This window comes from Dermochelys coriacea, chromosome 16 (assembly GCF_009764565.3).
Source record: "Dermochelys coriacea isolate rDerCor1 chromosome 16, rDerCor1.pri.v4, whole genome shotgun sequence".
NCBI classification, from domain to species: domain Eukaryota; kingdom Metazoa; phylum Chordata; order Testudines; family Dermochelyidae; genus Dermochelys; species Dermochelys coriacea.
Genome location: NC_050083.1, coordinates 18,194,358 through 18,202,926, shown reverse-complemented (window position 1 = coordinate 18,202,926; position 8,569 = coordinate 18,194,358).

Genomic DNA, 8,569 nt, shown 5'->3' with positions numbered 1-8,569 from the left:
TATGAGCAGCTTATAGAAATGTATAGGGTGGGGTTTTTTTAATTACAGTTATTATACATGGAGATGGTTCAAATGATTGCAAACCACCTCCTTTGACTACCAGGGGTTTGCTACACACACACACACACACACACAAAGCTTCTCAGTTGATGCTAATGCCTCAAGTAAGGAGGATGGGGCAAGGAAGACAATTTGTGGGAAAGTTCGTTACATCTCCTTTCCCATGCTGACAGTCTGTTTGTTGTCTCCACCTGTTATCTCTCACTTTAACTAAACGCTTGGAGGCAAGGACCATCTTCCTCTTGCGTGTTTGTGCAGCGCCTCGCCCAATGATGCCCCCATCCCTGATTGAGCCTTCTACTGTAAAAAAAGAATACATCATCATGATGACGATGATGAGAGGAGACAATCTCTAGTAAGCTGGGCCACACTGAGTATACTTGGTCATGCCAATAAAAATATAGAAAGTGAATGGAGAGACGGGGGGAGAAAGAGACATTCCAGGAGGCGGAGGGTTAAAGCCAACTAAACATTATGTTCATTGGAACTAATGCAAATGTTCCACTAGCTAAAATGTGCAAGTCTTGCAGGAACCTGGGGAGAGGGAGGGAAGTTTGGGTAACTGTTGCCAAAGCAGGCGTTACTAAGGAGACATTCCAAGCCAGCCAATGAGAACAGGGTCCCCATTATTTCAGCAACATGCTTAGTGGGGCAATGGCACCATCTGGTGGCTGGGTGTCCATCGGTGGCACCAGGCACGATGTGCATGGCAAGGGGGGGGGGGGCCCCGCAGAATTAAATACATAAATAAATAAATAAATAAATAAATACACACCGGTGGTTTTTATCCCACCGCATATTAAGCTTAGCGTACTTGAGTTTTGCTGAATTATTTTTCTGGCGCTTATAGTAACATCCCAACAGGATCTCTGCCCTCCAAACTGTAGCATGCCAAATCAGTCATCTGCCCCTCCTTCATATGTTTTAACTTAGAAATTGTTAATCGTAGTTAGCTCATTTTAAGCATAACCAGGTTAATTACTCTTTAGATGCCAAGATGGCAACTTGGCATTAAAAGGTGGCGTAGTAAGCATAACAACAGGGAGGAGGTTGGAGGATGGCTAGGTTAACCATGGACTTTTTCCAGGGCGAGCCCGCACACATGTACTCCATTGAAACCAGTAGAATGACCATCACTGATGTTTTATGGTTAAAATGCTGGGCTGGGCCTCAGGAGAGCTGGGTTCAAATCCTGGCTCTCCCACAGACTCCCTCTGTGACCTTAGGCAAGTCACCTAATCTGTCTGTGCCTCAGCTACCCGGCTGTAAAAAGGGGCAAAATTATGCTTCCTTTCTCCTATCCTGTCTATTTAGCCTGTAAGCTCTGAGGAGTACTTTGTGTATGTACAGCACCTAGCACGATGGGACCCTGATCTCAGCAGGGAACTCTAGGTTCTACTGTAACCGCAATAACAACAATATATAGTAATTGATTTCAGCAAGAGCAGGATAGGTCCTGGTGATGGGCAGCAAACCTCAAAGGGATCAGTTTGGATATAGGGCCCAAAGCCCAGATTGCTTCTCAGAACTCTCAGTCCACAATACAACTAGGCAACAACTTAAGAAACAACTTAATACAACAACTTAAGAAATTTCTTAAGATCAGACTTATCTTAAATGAATCCTGCTACTTCCTGCTCTGAAGTGGAGCTGAGAATAGCCTTTCTGCTGCCTTCTGGTGGGAAATCCTTCCCCCCCCCCCCCCCCAGAGCCCAGGCTGACCAAGAGGAGTGGAGACGTCTAAAAATGGAAAATCTGGGCCAAAATTAAATATTAACTGCATGGTTTTGAAAAGGGGCGGGAGAGATTTAAAGCCAGAGCCTCAGCTTGTTTAGATCAGCCTAGCTCTCCCCTTCAGTGCAGCTACAATGATTTGCACATACACACGCAAACGCTCGCAGGATTACCTTGAGAAGAAATGACTTTGTGCTAGCCAAGCACTTTACACACCAGACTGCAAACCACAAATAAGCTGATTTACCTTAGCTGGATGCAAGGTTTGTGTGTGATGTGCAGGGGGGTTTTCTGATGAATTCCTCCTCCTCCCCCCCCCAATTCTGATGGAAACCTAAACTTGAGTAAAAGCTTCATTTACAAACCTACGCTCACCCTATGTAAGCAAGCTACAGGCCTTGTCTTTTCCCCCTGCAAACTGTTTCAGTACAGCTGTGAACTCTTTTTTGTTTACATTAGAAAATGAAGAGAGCGAACAACAGCTGTGCTGTCAAAGTATTTATGAGAAAAAGGATGCGCTAGTATTTCCTGAGAGCTGGTTCCAAGGCCCAGACCTCGTCCCCCTCCAGCACTCCAGGAGTTGGGAGGGGTGCTTTCCATCTCCCGGTTGCCACTAACCTTTGGAATTTTCATTCTGCGTGGAATATGCCCATGGAAGAAAAAAAAGGAACCCTGTTTATTCAGCACAATCAGGAGTAGAAACAGACAGGCTGGCTAATTAGGGGCCCTGTAAACAGAGCTGCATTGACAACCTGAGAAAATGTGCCCCACGAGCCAGTTCGGGAGCTTGGCAGGGTGGGTGAAGACTCTAGGGCAGGGATCGGCAACCTTTGGCCCGTCAGGGAAATCTGTTGGCGGGCCAGGCCAGTTTGTTTACCTGCTGCGTCCACAGGTTCGGCCGATTGCGACTCCCACTGGCCGCGGTTCGCTGCTCCAGGCCAATGGGGGGTGTGGGACGCGGCGTGGGCCAAGGGATGTGCTTTTCCGCTGCATGCATCCAACGAAGTGGGCTGTAGCTCGCGAAAGCTTATGCTCAAATAAATTTGTTAGTCTCTAAGGTGCCACAGGTCCTCCTGTTCCTCTTGCGGATACAGACTAACACGGCTGCTACTCTGGAACAGACTTAGAATCATAGAATCATAGAATATCAGGGTTGGAAGGGACCCCAGAAGGTCATCTAGTCCAACCCCCTGCTCAAAGCAGGACCAAGTCCCAGTTAAATCATCCCAGCTAGGGCTTTGTCAAGCCTGACCTTAAAAACCTCTAAGGAAGGAGATTCTACCACCTCCCTAGGTAACGCATTCCAGTGTTTCACCACCCTCTTAGTGAAAAAGTTTTTCCTAATATCCAATCTAAACCTCCCCCATTGCAACTTGAGACCATTACTCCTCGTTCTGTCATCTGCTACCATTGAGAACAGTCTAGAGCCATCCTCTTTGAAACCCCCTTTCAGGTAGTTGAAAGCAGCTATCAAATCCCCCCTCATTCTTCTCTTCTGCAGACTAAACAATCCCAGCTCCCTCAGCCTCTCCTCATAAGTCATGTGCTCTAGACCCCTAATCATTTTCGTTGCCCTTCGTTGTACTCTTTCCAATTTATCCACATCCTTCCTGTAGTGTGGGGCCCAAAACTGGACACAGTACTCCAGATGAGGCCTCACCAGTGTCGAATAGAGGGGAACGATCACGTCCCTCGATCTGCTCGCTATGCCCCTACTTATACAACCCAAAATGCCATTGGCCTTCTTGGCAACAAGGGCACACTGCTGACTCATATCCAGCTTCTCGTCCACTGTCACCCCTAGGTCCTTTTCCGCAGAACTGCTGCCGAGCCATTCGGTCCCTAGTCTGTAGCGGTGCATTGGATTCTTCCATCCTAAGTGCAGGACCCTGCATTTATCCTTATTGAACCTCATTAGATTTCTTTTGGCCCAATCCTCCAATTTGTCTAGGTCCTTCTGTATCCTATCCCTCCCCTCCAGCGTATCTACCACTCCTCCCAGTTTAGTATCATCCGCAAATTTGCTGAGAGTGCAATCCACACCATCCTCCAGATCATTTATGAAGATATTGAACAAAACGGGCCCCAGGACCGACCCCTGGGGCCCTCCACTTGACACCGGCTGCCAACTAGACATGGAGCCATTGATCACTACCCGTTGAGCCCGACAATCTAGCCAGCTTTCTACCCACCTTATAGTGCATTCATCCAGCCCATACTTCCTTAACTTGCTGACAAGAATGCTGTGGGAGACCGTGTCAAAAGCTTTGCTAAAGTCAAGAAACAATACATCCACTGCTTTCCCTTCATCCACAGAACCAGTAATCTCATCATAAAAGGCGATTAGATTAGTCAGGCATGACCTTCCCTTGGTGAATCCATGCTGACTGTTCCTGATCACTTTCCTCTCCTCTAAGTGCTTCAGGATTGATTCTTTGAGGACCTGCTCCATGATTTTTCCAGGGACTGAGGTGAGGCTGACCGGCCTGTAGTTCCCAGGATCTTTCCCTTTGCTGGCCCACAAAGAGGGAGACCAGGAGTCGACGGGCACAGAAGTGCTGGGACATTCTGGGTTAGGGGGTCTGGTGAGGGAGGCTATTTTAATCCTCAGCTCCCCCGCGGAGTCTTGCCTGTACTCCCTGGTGCTGCACTTTGAGGCCCTATATGCTGACATTTACACCCAGCGTTGTCAGGTGAACCAAGTGTTTCCCTCTCTCTCATACACACAACACACACACACACACACTATTCTGAAATTGCTTCCATGCTGTTCTCAGACCATCCTCCCTGCCCATTTCACCACCCACTCACTCCATCTCTTGGCTTCCTCTCTCCTCCTGCCTCCAAGTTCAAGATTCAGGTTTCTGCCCAGCCAGACCCACCCCAGCCCTGCTTACATCATGTTCTTCCAGCCTCTCCCCTAAGGCCTCCACGCTTGACTCTGCACCTTTCTGTCCTGCCTGAAACAGTCTCCCAGTGTCCATGTGCCAGGTACCCGCTCTCAAACCTTCATTAGCAGAGCTTCCTATGCTGATGGCCATACCTATTGCCACTCAGCCTGTTGCATTCTGCATTGTTTCTAACCTAGGCAGGGCCTGATCCCTGAAGCCCTTGCATGAGCCATCCTTACCTCAGTGAGTAAGTGTGTGAGTAAGGGTTGCAGACTGGGTCCTCAGGATATGTCTACGCTGCAATGTAAACCCAGGGTTTGAACTCAGGCTCAAGCTTAACCCCTCCTTCCATCTACACATGTTGCCCTAAATCAGGGCTCGAACCTAGGGTCCCAGGACCCCATGGGGTGGAGGGCCTGAGCCTGAGTCAAGCCAAGACCTGGGTTCAAGCCCCACGGCTTTACAGTATAGACACAAGTCCCACTAGACTCATGCTCTGGGAGTCAACCAAAAGTATCCCACAATCCCATGGACTGACTTCCTTTGTCCTCTGAACAGTCAAGTTTGGTGGACAGTCAAGTTTTCCCACACTGCACCATGAACAGGGGCTACAGTTGTCACATTTTGGGAGGGCATTAGGAAGTCTGGGATATGGGTGGTTGGGCTCAGGCCCGCATAATGCAGTGTAGACACTGGTGCCCCAGGCTGGGACCCAGGGTTCAACAATCCTAACCTGGAGTTACAAATTAGAGTAGACATTCAAGCCCTAGGTTAACGAACCCAGGGTCTGCTAATTCGAGTTCTACTAACCCTGGGTACACTGCAGTGTAGACATAGCCATAAAGTTTAAGTGCCTCAGGACCTGGGTCTTGGCTTTTAAAGTGCTTTAAAAATCTCTGTATAAATAAAGAAATGTCGTTCTAGGCACTCGGGTTGATATTAACATAATAATATTCACCCCTGAGCTCATGGAAGGCAAATAAGATTGACTGGATAAGCCAGAGAGAGCAATTTATGAGGCACCATATGTGAGGTATGTACAAGAATTATAAATGATTAGAGAGAGACAGAAATATTGTCTTATTATAGAGGCAGATTGCTCAAAGGATTAATTCCTAAAATGCCCTCACATTGCAGAGACCCAGACATTAATTCTATGCCTGAATCTCTGGCTGGCTGCCTGATTCTCCACTTTCACTTCAGTGGATCAGGAGCCACTCCACTGAAACCAATGGAGCTACAGTGAGAACTCAGTGACAGCTGGTTTAAAGGAGAGGAGAAGCAAGGACTTTAACCTCAGTTGTTTGCCTGTAGCGAGCCAGCCCCTACATTTGATTGGCATTTCATGTCGGATTTCTCCAGCCAAGGATATGACTCTAAATCTGTCTAGAAATTCCAAACCCAGACGCAAATTACCTAGCAGCCTCAACTGAGTTCAGAAGCTCAGTTGTGCTATTCGCTGTCCAGACATATAGTAAGAGACTGTCCAGCTTGTTGATTTTGACTGTAAACTCTTCAAGACAGAGACTAAGGTGTGGGGTTAAGGAAATATCATTATCGCTGGGGAACTGAAGCTCAAAGAAGATGAATGCACCAGGCCAGGGAAGCACTTAAACACATGCTTCAATCCATCACGTACCATGCTGAATCAGAGCCACCGGACACACTGGGAGACTGTGGCAGAGCTGGGAATGGAACCCACTTCTCCTGAATCCCAATCTAGTGCCTTAGCTATAAGGTCCTCCCTGCTCTAAAGGGAGCGACGCTGCAGCTCCCTCCCCCCTCTCCCCCCAGGCAGTTCTCTTTGAAGAATCAGGGCCTGAATCCCACTGGGAGGCAGTAAGATACAGATGAAAGGCCCTAGCTAGAAACTTCACAGGAACAAAATTAATATTGCTAGCACTGGACAACATCAGTATGCATTATACAAGGCCTGTTGAGTTAATTAGAAATGGATATTTGATACCCGGCATGAACAGTGCCCTGTACATGTCTAGGGATTAATAATTGATTTATAATTTATTTGCACATTCATTCACTCTGTTTCCATGGGATGCCGGAAGCTCCCGTGTACCGATACATCACACATGCCAGTATGTGCACTCTATCCATAACCCATTCTCACCCCGAGCTGTCTCAGGGTGACATACTGGAGCTGCGTGCAGGCTGTAATTAGTTACTTACTTTAGAGGCTTTTTATGGGAGACCATACATCTCTGGAGAAAGATTAACAAAAAGGGTTTATTTCTGCTCAGCTCATGGCAGATGTCAAAAAAACTGAGACTCCAGAAATTATTGATTTGATTTCCATGAGGCTTTGCTTTCAAGGTAAGTAAGTGGCTCAGCCGTTTGGCTGTTTTAAGCCAGAGTCGCCATATTAATTGGTTTCAGAGTAGCAGCTGTGTTAGTCTATATCCGCAAAAAGAACAGGAGTACTTGTGGCACCTTAGAGACTAACAAATTTATTAGAGCATAAGCTTTCATGGGCTACAGCCCACTTCATCAGATGTATAGAATGAAGTGGGCTGTAGCCCACGAAAGCTTATGCTCTAATAAATTTGTTAGTCTCTAAGGTGCCACAAGTACTCCTGTTCATATTAATTGGGGCCTCATTCACCGCATCACAGAAACAGGGCCTACTGAAATGCTGAAAATGGTTTTTGATTTAAGCAGCGTCTCAAAAACTTTCCTGTATTGGCACCTCAGGTTGCAACAGAAAATAATTTCCAGGCCTCCCAACTCCCAGAAAGGAAGGGTGGTCATGATCAGCAAAAGCCTGACCATAACCCCTGGGTTTAAGTAATGGCAAGTTCCCAGGAGTGTTAGGGGGTAATTTCTTGGCAACAAGCTGAGATTCAGGACTCGCAACACCAAAGGACTCTTTTCTAGGAGCTATGTGCACTATTGCTAACTCTGAGCCTTCAAATCTCATGAATCAGGCCCCCCACATCATGAGATTGGCTTCAAAATCATGAGAGTAAGACAACAACAAAAAGACCAAAAAACATTTTGAGTTCTTTTTCTTTGCCTTCTGCATTCCAAACCTTAAGGGTGCACCCAGGTCACACTTTCAAACTTTTCTCTGCAACATGAGGGCCGGAAACCGACTTGGTCATTTAAGAAAATGCTTAAATTCTCATGTAATCATAAAGAGCGGAGGTTGTAAGAACACTCCCAAATCTCAGGAGACTTGGCAACACTGGGCAATTGAGTTAATCGCACAGATGTTCCGGGGTGACAGTGTAATGGCAGGGTAAATATTTAAGAACCTTGAGTGAGGGCCGGCTGGGAGGTGGACAGAATTAATACCAGACGGGAGGGTAGTAAGGGCAGGAAAGTTGGAAAGTATTCTGAATATTAAGTAAGATCAGAAATGGTGAGTTAAGTTCTGGGTGTCCCTAAACCTCCAACTGTCAGGAGCTGGGACTAGATGCCAGGGTGCTGGATCACTCAAAATTGCCCTGTTCTGTTCATTCCCTCTGAAGCATCTGGCACTGGCCATTGTCAGAAGACAGGATACTGGGCTAGATGGACCATTGGTATGGCTGTTTTAAAGTTCTTATGAAGGAATTAGAGGCCCATCAGAGGTCAATAGTCCATTGACTTCAGCAAGGTTATTCCTCATTTATTCCAGCGTAAAATCAGAATCAGGCCCATGACTCGCCTTTCTTTGAGCTTATGAAGTAATTTACACAATAGTCCCTGGGATGACAGAATGACTTTAAGACTATTTTGATGTTCTAGGCCAAATTCAGCCCTGGTATAAAAGCTGGCAAAATACTACTGAACTCAGTGGGGTTGTGCCTGCTTATGCTAGGGCTGGATTTGGCCCTGTGACACTGGCTAACTCAAGTTATGATCACTCCTGGGGCAGAAAACACTTC